This window comes from Schistocerca gregaria, chromosome 2 (genome assembly GCF_023897955.1).
Source record: "Schistocerca gregaria isolate iqSchGreg1 chromosome 2, iqSchGreg1.2, whole genome shotgun sequence".
Taxonomy (NCBI): domain Eukaryota; kingdom Metazoa; phylum Arthropoda; class Insecta; order Orthoptera; family Acrididae; genus Schistocerca; species Schistocerca gregaria.
Window position 1 is genome coordinate 494,000,435 of NC_064921.1, and position 15,196 is coordinate 494,015,630.

The 15,196-nt window shown below is 42.3% G+C and overlaps 1 protein-coding gene across 2 annotated transcripts in view; it reads left to right on the plus strand.

Annotated features, from left to right (window-relative positions):
* The first annotated feature begins 3,020 nt into the window (after window positions 1-3,020).
* The window catches only part of LOC126328071 (uncharacterized), a 31,502-nt gene continuing 19,326 nt past the window's right edge, over window positions 3,021-15,196 (plus strand). Inside the window, exon 1 of one of the 2 annotated variants that reach the window (XM_049995977.1) lies at window positions 3,021-3,210. The gene's annotated coding sequence lies outside the window, so the exon portion shown is untranslated. Of the gene's footprint in view, window positions 3,303-15,196 lie in introns of both variants that reach the window. The other variant, XM_049995978.1, reaches the window with a different exon arrangement.

Consider the following 15,196-nt stretch of genomic DNA (forward strand, 5'->3'; position numbering starts at 1 on the left):
CACTTAACGACCGAGAGCAGAGGCATTTGGATAGAGTTGTCAGTGCTAACAGAAAAGCAACACTGAGTGAAATAACAGCAAAAATCAATGTGGGACATATGATGAAAACATCCTTTAGGACAGTGTGGCGAAATCTGGCGCTAATAGGCGCTGGAAGCAGACGACCGACGGGAGTGCCTTGGCTAGCAGCACTAGATTGACTGCAGCGCCTCTCCTTGACTAGTGACCATATCGATTGGACCTTAGGTGACAGATTTCAGTTGGTAAGGGGTGACGGTAAGGTTCGAGTGTGGGCAGACCCCACGACATCATGGACCAGGGTTGTCAACAATGCACTCCTTGACTCGCGACCATATCAATTGGACCTTAAATGACTGGAAAAAAATGGCCTCTACTGATGAGATCCGATTTCAGTTGTAAGGGCTGATGGTAAGATTCGAGTGTGGTGCAGACCCCACGACGTCATGGACCAGGGTTGTCAACAATGCACTTTGCAAGTTGGTGGTAGCTCCGTAATGGTATGGACTGTGTTTACATGACATGGACTGGGTCCTCTGGTCCATCTGAACCGATCGTTAACTGAAATTGGTTATGTTCAGCTCCTTGAAGACCACTTGCAGCCAATTTTTATGGATGAGAAGGCGCCATGTCACTGGGGCACAGTTGTTCGCAATTGATCTGGAGAAAACTCTGGACAATTCGAGCGATTGATTTGGCCACCTATATCGCCGGAGGTGAATCCTATCGAACTTTTATGGGACAAAACCGAGAGGTCAGTTCGTGCGCTAAATCCTGCATGAGTAACACTTTCGCAGTTGTGGGCGACTATAGAGGCAGCATGGCTCTATATTTCTGCAGGGGACTTGTTGAGTCCATGGCACATCGACTTTCTGCACCACGCTGGGCAAAAAGAGACCCGACTCCATATTAGGAGGTATCCAAAATGGTTCAAATGGCTCTAAGCGGTGTGGGACTTAACATCTGAGGTCATCAGTCCCCTAGACTTAGAACTACTTGAACCTAACTAACCTAAGGACATCACACACATCCATGTCCAAGGCAGGATTCGAACCTGCGACCGTAGCAGCAGCGCGGTTCTGGACTGAAGCGCCTAGAACCGCTCGGCCACAGAGGCCGGCCAGGAGGTATCCCATGAATTTTGTCGCTTCAGTGCACAATATGTAATGTGCAGTTCGTGTATAATAATAATGATAATTACGATAGTAAACTGTTAACAATAATAATAAAATAAGACAGTTTTAAACCGTTTTGTGACATTTTGGTCGTAAGTGAGAACAATGAAGCAACGTTTCTCAGATATCAGTAATAGACAGAAGAAAATAATACTACTGTAATTCATTTAGATCGATTCTATTTACTTGTTGAACCTGCAGGCCAACCTCCCATCGAGGCTGAAATATGTAGCAAATGAACCTCTTACTTCAAATCCTACAACATTAAAATACTCACGGGCTCGTGCCGAACTAATCAACATGGTTATGAGTCGATCTGATTCAAGATCAGATGATGATGTTATTATTACAGCAAAAAGTCCATCCTTCATCGCAATGTCATTTGCTAAAAAACTCATTAGTACCTTCAACCGTTAACGAAATTTTATAATGTCCGCCAAAGGCCGAATATCGAACATAATGCACGATTTAGCGGTGATTTACACCCCAGGAGTATGTTTAACGCCCTTCCACACGGACTTCATCTGTCGACCGACCGCCCGACTACACCCAGCGATCACAGCGCCGTCATATTGTTTTACTTTGTTTATATTAAGTTCATTGTGTTTATGTAATACGAAACCGCACTTGTTTTTACACTGAAACAAAAACGGGTGTTTGCCTTGATTGTTTTAGAGGCAATAAGGACACATAAGCCGAGAGATAGCTGTAGCCGAAGAAGTGGCTAACGCACGAAACGAAATTCACCTACGTTCTATTACTTAAGCAGCTGGGATCCGATGATTTTCATAATTATCTAAGAATGAATGAATCATGCATTTTGGAACTGTTGAAGATCATAGAACCATTCTTAAAGGAAAAGAATACAGTCATGAGAGAGGCTGTAAGCTGCGATGAGAGGCTGTTAGCTACGTTATGATTTCTAGCCGCTGACTGAAGTTAAGAGGACATCAAAGTCAGTGGTATTGTAGCCCTACAATTTTCAACTAAAGTGATCCCTGAAACCTACAACGTGATTTATATTTTTATGAGGAAATACATCAAGGTAAAGCAAAATAAATAAAACAAAAGTCGTTTGTGTAAACGTTATTAATTTATTTATATATGTAGCATAAAATTACACCTTTATGTTTGAGAAACTCACTACAGATTCGAAGAAGAAAGACTACATATGGTGCTGGAGCACATCGTGTATGAACTATAACAACAGATACATAAGAAGTGAAACACTGCACAACTGTTAGACCTTTAAAAGAATCCCAAACTTTGCTTTCCATAGCAGAGGGCTCGGATATAGGCTGGACTTTTTTTTAACACTCATAACAATGAAGCAAGTACATTGTATGAATTAACGTCCATCGAATGTTGATACTTTGGTTTTTAGATTTCATTTCCGATAAGTATCGGAAATAAAACCTAAAAATAGAAATACAGAAGGTCGACGGATTTTTATTTACCACACGAAACAATTATGGATTCGTTAAAAAAATTAAAGAGTGCTTCCTTTCTTGTACCTGTATTGCTGTTCTCGTCTCATGACGTGTTCCACAAACAAATGCAGTTTTTAATTTTTTCCAGAAATTCTGTCCTTGCACTTTCGGCCGCCATACATCCTGTCATGTGTATGAGAACAGCGCAGTGACAAAAGGCGGAACTTTTGTTTGGAGGCTGGTACGACAGCGCTATAGACGGCTCCGTTTTTTGGGTTGAGTGGGGGGTTGGGGGAGAAGGGGGAGTTGGCTGTCGGATAGTCCAATCGGCCCAACATCCCGACAAGGGATGTTTGTCGGTCGGTCGGTCGGTCAGTCAAAAGGCTTACAGACGTACAATGTTTGTCGGTCGGTCGGTTGGCGTTTGTATGTGGGCCTTTTACTCTAGACAGAATGTCTTAGTTCGTATCACGGACACCAGGCAGCGTGACCCCAGGTTTTCTGTTGTGCTGGAGAAAAAACCAATCTCCATTGCACTTTCTCTAGGGACACGGTGCACGCCGTTTAAAGCGTCATCAGAACTGCAGGTGATTATCTTCCGTTATTTAATCAGGACCACTGTAGGAAGAGGTGTGCTGATATATTTGCAGTACACGGCTGAGTGTTTATAAATTTATAGGTAATACGTAGAAACCTCATTAAATTCCACTGTGCCATGTAGCTGCTGTTCGGCGAAACGCTCTATACTCACGGGAAAATAAGCAAGTATTTGTATGTATCATGACCTCTTGACGAGCTTACAATCCGTGTAAAAACTTCGTTCTGTGTAAAGACTCTCAGTACTTTGTGAATTATTTTTGTAGTGAGAGCAGAGAGCCATTTACACAGATTTTGCATTCGATGTGGATCTAGTAAATATGGGCTCTAAAGCGAATACATCGACCTACTAGTTCAGCAGAAAATGTTACACAGTAACGAAGAAAAGTGCTCATAGCTCTTAAGGCATGCATTTGGGTCCATGTTTACTGGACTTTTTGCTTCGTTCCTGTCATATCCCTGAACATTAACCATTCCGGTTTCCGTATCAGAATAGTTAAGACACTGGCGTGAAAGACTGTTAGCTCAAAGATTTTTCCTACATATGGCTGTTGTGTAGTACTTACATATCATTTTAAACACATTTCTCAGATGCCTGTTTTCAGTTCGAAATGTCAAAATGATAGTAGAGCGCATCCGATCATAGAGATTTAATTGTAATCATTGCGTGTGGCAGATTAAGGAATGGGAAGATAATTAGGAACCTACGATACAGGGATTTAATAGACAATGTCAGTCTGTTAGTATTTTCGTTCGTCTATTTTGAGCTGTGTGCATCAACACGGATGTTCTTTACAGCATTAGTGCAACGATTCTCACATGCTTCTGTAAGTGTTGAATCAGGTTTAATGTAAGAAAAATGTAAGGCATAGTCCAGTCGATAAATACCTAAGCATGTAGACATAGAATGAAACCATGTGTATTGAAATAATTCTCCAATAGTCTTACGTCCCATGTGAACCCGGTTCAGGCTATACACATTTGAGAAGGCTTTCTTAATAGTCATATGAATAAATCTGTAACATAAATTTGAACGTTAGATCACAATCAAAAACGGAAAAATAGAGCACTTGGAGGAATAACAGTTTAACCTCTCTCATGACCATGTCTCTGGGGGAATGCATTTCACTAAAGAACGTAACCATTTTCACTCGTCCTTTGAGCTGTGTACATGTCATTGCTCCGATACGGTACCTAGATAATATTCTTCGAAGTGACATTCTCATATATCTGCAACGTTTTTATTCTGATTATAAACCACAGTACATGACTGATACAGGAAAGTAGACGTCTGGTAGAATTTTCGTGCGTCAAACGCATCATGGGTTGGAGCGGTTGGTTCTGTCGGCAATTTGAGTAAAGAATAATTCTGTAACTGCGCAAAACGAGAAACTAGGGGAACGAATGGCTGAACATAAGTCCTGCTTGGCCTACCTGTGGATTTACGAAGTAGGACAGTTTGTTGTGCTCGCGCATAAATACAAATCCGATTTAGCGATAGGTTGCTGCGTACAAAAAACTGGACTGAGCCAAACATGGCATGTTTGGCTAACGAAAATTGATGGCAGGCGCTTTGACGTTGCTGGCAGCAGTAAAAGTGCTACCAACTATTCACGCTTAGTGAGATGTCAACAACGCGTGCTTTCTCGTGCTGTTGGAACTGCTTGTTCGTAAGTGTCGCAGTGATTAGCATCCTGTACTAGTATTCGGTACGAAGTTTCAAATCCTCGTCCTGTAATCGTTTGATTTCTTCGTGGTTTTCTTAAAACGCTGAAGGTGGAATAATCCCGAACAAGTGCTTATCTAATCTCGCCATCGAAGAGTCGTTAAACAGCCAATTTCCTGCGTTCCTCTGTCTATTGGAATAACTGACAGGCTTGTGGCAGCTAGCTGGAGGAGCATTACTTAACACTTCAAAACGGCAGCTGCAAAATCTTCTCACGTCTTTCCGCCTGCCTGTGCAAGCTGATTAAATTACGTTAATACTTGTTCCATGGATCATGAATATATTTCGTATTTATGTGGAACGTGTCAGTTTCGATTTCTTGTAGTAATCGATATTACATAGTAATTATCAACGTACATTGTGGTCGTCACGTGTTACATAACCGATGCTCGTAGAGAAGTTTCTTCCTCCAGGATGTCAAATTTAACACCTTTCAGCCGTCTAATTTACAAACTTATTTGGCTACCAGCTACATCGTTTTACTACACCATCTTCAGGCCCCTGACCGACGTGTAGGAACATTCTACCTCGGTTCTGATCAAACCGGGCCAGCAATACTGGTATTATATTATTGCTGGCCCCTGTTTTGATAAGAGGTAGAATCGTCCTAAACTTCGGTAGCCAAATATTTCGAAACTAGACGGCTCAAACGTGTTTGACATTGTGTCGAATAGCAGTCTCGCAACCATCTCTGAAATTGACATAGTTTCTTCCTCCGTATCTCGTTCCACCATGGCACCAGGGTAGCAGAGCCTCACATGCAAACTGAGAAGGAACACTGCTTAGGAACCAAGTGCAGGGCCGCAGTGATCAGATTAGAGACTTGCATTTGTGAGGACCACAATTAAAAACCCTCTGACTCGGGTTTTCTATGGTTTCCCTAAAACGCTTAAGGCAAATCCTTGCTTAGCTCATTGCAGGACGACTCGTAAGACTTTCTTTCCCACACACAACCAATACGACCTGATGCAGTCTGACAAGTCATCGATGGCACGTTAAATCCCTATATTTCTTCGTCGAATGCTCAGACTGTGACCATTAAGTTCCATGACCAACGTACCGCACTGTAGTAGAGTGTCCACAGAAGCTAACGTCAGGACAGAAATGAACTTCCTGTAGAATTCTGCACGAGAGCTGTCGTTAATTTGCTCGGTGATGAATTTGGTGTGTGGTCCGTCATTGACACTAGTGTTATGTCTGAGAGTAAATGCTGGAAAATAGGCGTAGCAGACTGTATTAGCTGTATTAAGTTTGCGACGTAGACATTAGTTCCGTTCAATGTACAGATTTGGCTACCTGACTCTTAAACGTCATTGTGCCGTCAATTTTCTTATCGACCTCAGGATTAAAATAGCGTCATCTGAAATGTCGTTTCGATATCAGATGTAAATCAGCAGTACACAAACAACCGTACACTGCGTGGTGGGTGTGCTACCTTCATACCTATAAACAGGTGCGACACGGGATCTGTCGGTATACTTCTGTACGTGATCGAATTTCCATAATTTTATAGTTACGTTGGAGGGCTACTACATAAATTAAATGTCCGATTCGTTTTGTAAAGAGCGCTTTCGGAATTTTAAACTGACATTTACTCAAAAAAAAAAATTCTCTGGTGTCTCGCTCAACGTTGTATGTGCAAACGTTTTGTTAAAGCTCAGTAAGACTAATACTCGTTGTTAGCAAATTTCCTTTAATGTAATAACTCTCCCTAAATACTGGTGTTAGTGGACCACAGTATCATTGCACCAGGGAATGGGGGCGCTTCAGTTTGTTTGCTATTACCTGCGTGCTTGAAATCGGTCGGAATGTGGTATGCTGTTTCAACAACTTGCTATTGAAGACATTTGGACTTCCAGTGTATACAACAGTGGAAGAACAGATTTTTTCTTCTACTGCACTGTCACAGTGCATTTCTGATAATGACCACGGGATGACAAGTGCCATATCGTGGTAAGATAGTACTGCTGTCTGCATTAGACTGGCTTGATGCAGCTCTGAATGCTTGTCTATCCTGTACAAGCCTCATCTGTGCATAAGTACTGCAGCCTAGATCCATTTGACCTTCCTTGCTGTTCAATAAGGATAGAAGCTGAAGTAAAAAATTAAAATTTTTGCCGCAGCAAGGGCTTGAAATCTGGTCTCCTGCTTACGAGGCAGATGTGCTTACCACATACTAGCGTAACAGGGACTATCCTAGCCCAGTACCCTCCATAACAAAAACTTCAGCTCACACCTTTAGTCCATTCCCCTTTTTAAATCGTCAGTATTGCCAAGGCTATCAGATGTTGGACTAGCACCGTAGCTTTGAATGCAATGGGGAAATAGTATCACTATTTCTGAGGCTAGAATTTCCCAATTACGTACAAATCTAGGTCCTAAGCAAATATAGGACAGCCTCGGAAATACTGGAGACTTAAGAAGGGGAAACGGGCTGAAGGTGTGAACTGAAGTTTGTTAGGGAGGACACTGGGCTAGGATAATCAATGCAGCTGTGTTGGCCACAGTGGCACAGTAGTGTAGTGGTTGGCACATCTGCCGAGTAAGCAGGAGATCTGGGTTAAAGTCCGAGCTGTGGAGAAAATTTAAATTCATTACTTCAGCTTCTCTTCATTGAAGACAAAGTTGACACATGTATCTCCAGGAAAATGGTATCTCATTATGTTCGTGCCTAGGACACCCCCCCCCCCCCCCCCGCCCCCTTATAGTTCTATAGTTCTTACCCTCACACTTCCCTCTGTTACGAAACTATTTCTTGATGCTTCAGGATGTGCCCTATCAACCAATTCCTTTCAGTATGTGCCATAGATTTCTTTTCCTGCATTCCATTCAGTACCTCATTAGTTACTCGAGCTACCAATCTCATGTTTAGAATTTCGAAAGCTTCTATTCTTCTGTAGGCTGAATGGCTTATTATCCACCTTTAACATCCGTACAAGGCTAGACTCAAGAGATACCTTCAGAGGAAAATTAAAAATACTCAAATTTATATTAGAAGTTAACAAATTCGTCTTTCTTCGTAAATATTCCTTGCTTGCTAGTATGCATTTCATATTTCCTCTACTTCCGCCATAGTTATTTTGCTGCTGAGTGGGTGGTTGAATGCTTGCAGGTGGTGGGGCGAGGAGTGGAGAAAGAATCCTGTTCGTACCTTCCGCACTGCGTTTGCAACAGATCTGTTACATTGACAATCCGTAAAAGCATAGCTTTGTCTCCTACTGACGTCATTTTGTTTCATTGTTTACCGTGTACAGTCTGTTACTCTGATTTTCAATTTAAAGCATCAGTGCCAAAGGATAAAACTGTAGTGAAACATGAATGTGGAAATCATACCCACATTAAAAGCAATAAAGACGAAAATAGTAACATTGACAAACTTTTAACCGAAAATAATGAAACGTATAACATTACGAAAAAATTCCATTAGTAGCATGCACAGTAACAGTATTGACGCATGTATTTAGACATAATTTGCCGGATGTTTCTGAAGCATCACTGCGCTGAAGAGATTAAACGATATACACCATAAGACGCACAACGATGGAAGTATCCTAATGGGAAGGAAATCGGTAGACGGGATGTAAAAGTACAAACAAATGATTAGTTTCAGACGTATTAGATGGTTTATTCAGGAGTACCACAAATTGAGCAAGTCAGTAACTTACACCTTTGGCAAGTTTGAAAACAAGCAGTAGAAACTCTGTAGGGGCGGACATTATTTTACTGAAATATAAGCCCAGGCTGACTTGCCCTGATGCGTAACAAACTAGGGCGTAGAATACCGCCAATGTACCGCGTGCCGTAACGGAACCACAGAATACTACCAAAGTGGCCCTACTATTGGAAGAAATGGCACCCTCAGACAATCACTCTTGGTTGTCAATCTCTGGCGAACGGCGGTCAGGTTGGTGTCCACCGCTGTCAGCATCGTCTCAAGACAAGTCTTCGGTCCAGAATCTTATTTACTGGAGAAGAATTGTCTGCAGTGATACCCACTCCGAACCGAGCCCTGAACATCAAATAACTTGATTGGAGACGACCCAGACAGCAGTAGGATACCAACCTGCCTGTCACTGGCCATGTGGCCAGACAACCAGGAGTGATAGTCTGGGGTGCCATTTCATTTGATAGTAGAAACCCTTTGGATGTCCTCTGCAGTAACCTCACAGCACAGTGGTACATAGATATGCTACAGCCAGCTTTTGCCCTTCTTAGATCCAATTGGTGGACGTTACGTTTTTAGACTTATCCCTTTTGCCATTCCGCCTCTCCCGACTTGGAGGCATTCTTTTACTCTGTAGCTGCTTTCATCCTTAGTAGAATTGGTGGGGATCGGATGAGGGTGTGGTTTCTCTGCCATGGCTGAGCGCTGGGAGACCACTTGTTTTTGTAAACAAAATATCGATCCGATCCATATAGTTTTACTTCTCTGAAAGTCGTATCCAATCAATGGTACCAACCAACCAGCTAAGCAACTAAATCTTCGTCCCCTCCCTTTGTGTTTCCATCTTTTGATCTCCCCACCCCACTCTTTGTCCACCTATGATCCACACCCCCATAGGAGCTAGGTGGCTCTTACCCTCAGTGTTTTATTGCAGACAATGTGTCGTGTACAAAGTTCGACTGAAATCGATCCAGTGGTTCAGAAGTGGAACATGGTAGTCTTCAGTGTTAAGACTATTCGTAAAAACAGAATTATGTAAATCTGCGTTGGTAGCTCTATAAAATTTGGTAAACGACATAGTAAGAACATTCCAGTATACCACAGACGAGGAAAAAAAGGGAGACTCGGAATTCTGACATCCCGCTTCTTACAACGTACGCAACGCAGTTCAGTCAGAAATGATTGCCGACGCGTTTGGTTGGGAAAGCATGTACTGTTAATTTGAAAGCATCGGCAAAAGCACCGTAATGCATCAGTAATTCGAGCGCCTATGTACAGAGTGGGCACAAGTGAAGTCGCACGTGATTGGCTGGTGAGAAGCGACGTCAAGTCTTGTTCGATGGCCTCTTGATTCCTTTGTAGTGTTTCCTGTGTTTTAATGTTGTTCAAGACTTGTGAAAATGACTAGTATCTTTCGTATTTGGCATGTCCTCTAAAAGTCTTCGCACTTCGATCAGACAGCAGGTGGTGTAGAGTTCACGCCTGTGAGCGTAAACATACCGTTTTGTGTCAAGCGGTGTTATGGACTGGCCTTGGTAGCTGAATGCGTAGTCTAAAATTGTTGGTCGAAGACTGATTCGCAGCTAGTGACGGGACAACACTATTTTTAATAACTTTTCTTTGTCGGTTTTTAGTGTAATGAAACTAGTCTCTGCAGCCATGTCAGCTATATGAATGTTTTCACTGTCATCGGATTTGAGTGATTTCACTCAATGCGAGACGACTGAAACAAGTCTCCGTCAGTTGCAGCTGTGATGTGGATGTTTTCACTGTCTCTGGGCGTCAGTGATTTTATTCACATACTTTCTCAGTCTTTTGTCATACATGAATTACTAGGGTTGACAACTTATTAGACAAAGTATCTTATTTCAAGATGATAAAAGTATATTCCTAAACAAAAAGTATTTTTAAAATATGTATTTACTTTGGTCGGTTTTAAAAGTTAAATATTTGGTGCTGCACTGTAAACTTGCTACATAAGGCAAATTTTTGAAACGCTTTGCTTAGTTCGTTTCCTTGTTTATTTGTTCGATACAGACTCTGCAATCGATTTTAAACTCCTAACTTCCCGACAAGCTAGAGACTTGTAACTTTAATTTTAGCTAATAACTGGAAGACAATAAAAAAATTGTTTCCTCATGTGTGGCGCAGAGTACTTGGTGTACCACTATTTCCATGTTTTCCTGCTCCTGTCGAGAATGTTTGACAGTTAATATTGCTGCTAAGCTGCGGTGTGAGCTCGATTCAGAGTGCAGTGAACAATAATTTAACAGCACCAAAACCATCTATTAATTTCATCTAAGGACTGAATGCACTGGTGGCCAAGAGAGTCAAATTGTCGCTCCCAAGGTGGTAGAGGGATGCCAACTTCGTTACTGTTTGCAATGCTGCCTTGAGATAGCCCTAAATGTGAAAAAGAAATACCATTGCTCGAATGTTAGCAGTACTTCATACCCGTCAAATACTAATAATGCATGTTCATATAGCCTTAAGTGTACCATTACACTCGCCTTTGTACCCCAACTGGAGCTGCAAATTGTCCAGGTTTCTCTAGGTTGGTCCTAGGTTGATTGGAAATACTGTAATAAACCTTAGTTAAATCCATTAAATGAAGACCATCCCTTAAGTAGTTACTTCGTTTTAGACTATTTAAAAGCCAGCAGGTAGTGCGCTTAGACGCTCTTCTATGTATAGACAAGATGTTGCAAAATGATTTTCATAATTTTGATTAAACATGTCAGAAATGGAAATAGAAAAATGTCGTTTTCGGCATAATGTTCACTTACACGCAAAGCTTTTTATTTTCTCATGTTACTGACAGCCCCCCTCTCCCCACCCAAATAGTTGGCACAGTTTGTCGAAGATTTGCTACAGACCAAATCTGACACTGTTTCTGCAGAACCCCATTCATTTTTTTCTTCGGCGGGACCTGCAGAACTCTCAGCTCGTATCAGAGCAGCAACAACACACGTTAATTAAGGACATGTTAGGTCAGATACGGAACTGGAATATCGCTTAGATAGCCTGCGTGCTACACACGGCGCACACGTTTGAAGTGACCATATGTCGTCCCGTCCCCCCTTTCTTTCGTGAAAATATTTTTGGAGCTCTGTTCCGAATTTTTTCATAAGTAATTCAGGACATCTATTTGTCCCAGATTTAACGATTATGAAGTGATTTATCTCAAATTACTCATTTAACCTGTATCAGAATGCAGCTACTGAAAATGTTTTCCCCAAATGAGTAATGTATGGAGCAGACAGTTTATTGTAGAAACTACGAAAGCAATGTTAATGACGAGTGATTTATGACTTGAATTTTTTCACCTGCTGTTGAATGACATGCAAAAGAAAATTTATAGCATTGATAGTCTGCTTGCACTCGTTCTTAGAAGTACGAATAAAATATAAATTAAGGTACTTTTGTAACAGATCAGTGACTGTATCCATTTACTACATTTAAAATATTTTTGCGACATCAAATGTTTCCCGAATTTGGGTCTAGGAAATATGGTTCTCTAAACATATTGAACTTAAAAGTGGCTACTAGAACCATGGATATGTATGAACAGTATGGTTCAAACCCGTTTCTACCTCTCCATTTCTGAAATATGTGTAAAGATCATTTTGGAGCAAGATCATTTTAGCAGATGGGACGACTGAATATTTTAAATGGTATTTGCCTTATACTCATTGAGCTGCATTAAAACTTACGCTCATATTCCTTATGCGGGTTTCTCGCAGGGACTCCATCGTTTGCTGGCTCCGCATTGGCCATACTTTGCTGACTCATGGATATTGCCTCTGTCAGCGAGAATCCGCTCCGCTGTTGTAGCGCTCCTTTGATGGTGGTCCACATTTCGCTGGACTGTCTGTCCTAACTTACTCTTTGACTAGCTATCGCTGGTGTTGGCGGTCGATACCTCAGCGGCTGACGTGCTTCTGCGGTTTATTAGGGAAGGGGTTTTCACCTTCGACTCTGAGGGCGTCTCAGCCTTGTCGCCCAATTGAGAGGTTGGCAGGACGCCCTGTCGCCGCCTCTACCACAAACGGGCAGTGTCTGTCTGAGCTTGGTCTGCCACAGCTCTCGCTCTACATGCTCTTTGCTCTTCTTCACTCTGTCTTGCTGAAAAAACATACGGAACTTGGTAGCCTCTTAAGACAGTAAAACCACTGTGGAACAGACTTCATGCAGAGCTCGAAATACTGTGAAAGTTTATGCCTGGTTTAGAGCCATTTTGGATAAACTTGCCTCTGAACGTAGGTTTAAAGAACTATTTTGAGAGGAAAAAAGACTTTAAATGTGGCGCATTTCACGATAACCCATATAGAGGAACTAAAGTTCTGATAAACACAACTGTTGAATCAGCTTATGACGTGTTATACAGGGTGTTACAAAAAGGTACGGCCAAACTTTCAGGAAACATTCCTCACACACAAATAAAGATGTTATGTTGACATGTGTCCGGAAACGCTTAATTTCCCTGTTAGAGCTCATTTTAGTTTCGTCAGTATGTACTGTACTTCTTCGATTCACCGCCAGTTGGCCCAATTGAAGGAAGGTAACGTTGACTTCGGTGCTTGTGTTGACATGCGACTCATTGCTCTACAGTACTAGCATCAAGCACATCAGTACGTAGCATCAACAGGTTAGTGTTCATCATGAACGTGGTTTTGCAGTCAGTGCAATGTTTACAAATGCGGAGTTGGCAGATGCCCATTTGATGTATGGATTCGCACGGGGCAATAGCCGTGGCGTGGTACATTTGTATCGAGACAGATTTCCAGAACGAAGGTGTCCCGACAGGAAGACGTTCGAAGCAATTGATCGGCGTCTTAGGGAGCACGGAACATTCCAACCTATCACTCGCGACTGGAGAAGACCTAGAACGACGAAGACACCTGCAATGGACGAGGCAATTCTTCGTGCAGTTGACGATAACCCTAATATCAGCGTCAGAGAAGTTGAGGCTGTAAAAGGTAACGTTGACCACGTCACTGTATGGAGAGTGCTACGGGAGAACCAGTTACCATGTATAGCGTGTGCAGGTGTTATCAGCAGCCGATTGGCCTCCACGGGTACACTTCTGCGAATGGTTCATCCAACAATGTGTCAATCCTCATTTCAGTGCAAATGATCTCTTTACGGATGAGGCTTCATTCCAACGTGATGAAATTGTAAATTTTCACAATCAATACGTGTGGACTGACGAGAATCCGCACGCAATTGTGCAATCACGTCATCAACACAGAATTTCTGTGAACGTTTGGGTTGGCGTTGTCTTGATTGGGCCCCATGTTCTTCAATCTACGCTCAATGGAGCACGTTATCATGATTTCATACTGGATACTCTACCTGTGCTGCTAGAACATGTGCCTTTACAAGTAAGACACATGTGGTTCATGCACATTTCAGTCGAAGTGTTCGTACGCTTCTCAACAACAGATTCGGTGACCGATGGATTGGTAGAGGCGGCCCAATTCCATGGCCTCCACGCTCTCCTGTTCTCAACCCTCTTGACTTTCATTTATGGGGGCATTTGAAAGCTCTTGTCTACGCAACCCCGGTACCAAATGTAGACTTCGTGCTCATATTGTGGACGGCTGTGATACAATACGCCATTCTCCAGGGCTGCATCAGCGCATCAGGGATTCCATGCGACGGAGGGTGGATGCTTGTGTCCTCGCTAACGGAGGACATTTTGAACATTTCCCGTAACAAAGTGTACGTTCTGTTGCTGTGTGTTTCCATTCCATGATTAATGTGATTTGAAGAGAAGTAATAAAATGAGCTCTAACATGGAAAGTAAGCGTTTTCGGACACATGTCCATATAACTTATTTTCTTTCTTTGTGTGTGAGGAATGTTTCCTGAAAGTTTGGCCGTACCTTTTTGTAACGCCCTGTATAGAGCCAATTTTTCACAAACTGATAATGTTTGGTTAAGTGAGCTATTAAGCATTTGTGAACTGTTCAAAGAATTATTCATCAGATCCTTCTGGTTACTGTTCCACTATCGTCAGCATACTGTCATTCAGTCCTTGCGACCTCTTAAAACTTGACAAAGTAGAAGTTGCGCATCTGCCCTTCGTTCATAAAGACAGTATGGGAAAATAGATCTTCTGGATGTCAGTAAAGAGAAAGAAATCTTTTCTCAAGTAGATAGCTGCATAGAGAAGTTGAGTGCTGGAATTTGTAGGGCTCTGAAAAAGTAACGTATATTAACAACTCTGTGGAAGTGAATGAAAGCGCGGGACCATGTTGCCAGAGGTCTGTCGTACATAGAAAGGTGGTCACATAGCGGGAGTTAAGCATGGCTACAGTGCAAAATGGGGTTGGCCGCGCATCACGATGCAGTTGAAGGCACTGTAAGACACTGTCAAGCAGCGTGGATTTGCTTTGTGCTGTAGGGGTACTCTTAATTACAACGCGGACCGGAGAAATTTGGATGACTTCACACGGGGAAGAACAATCTGGTAAGTGGTAGGACGATGAAGCGTGAAGAGTATAGTCCAGGAATTTGGTACTGCACACAGCATGGGGAGCGTTAGGAGCCTTAGGCACTGCTGCTCGAAGTAGAGCAAAAGA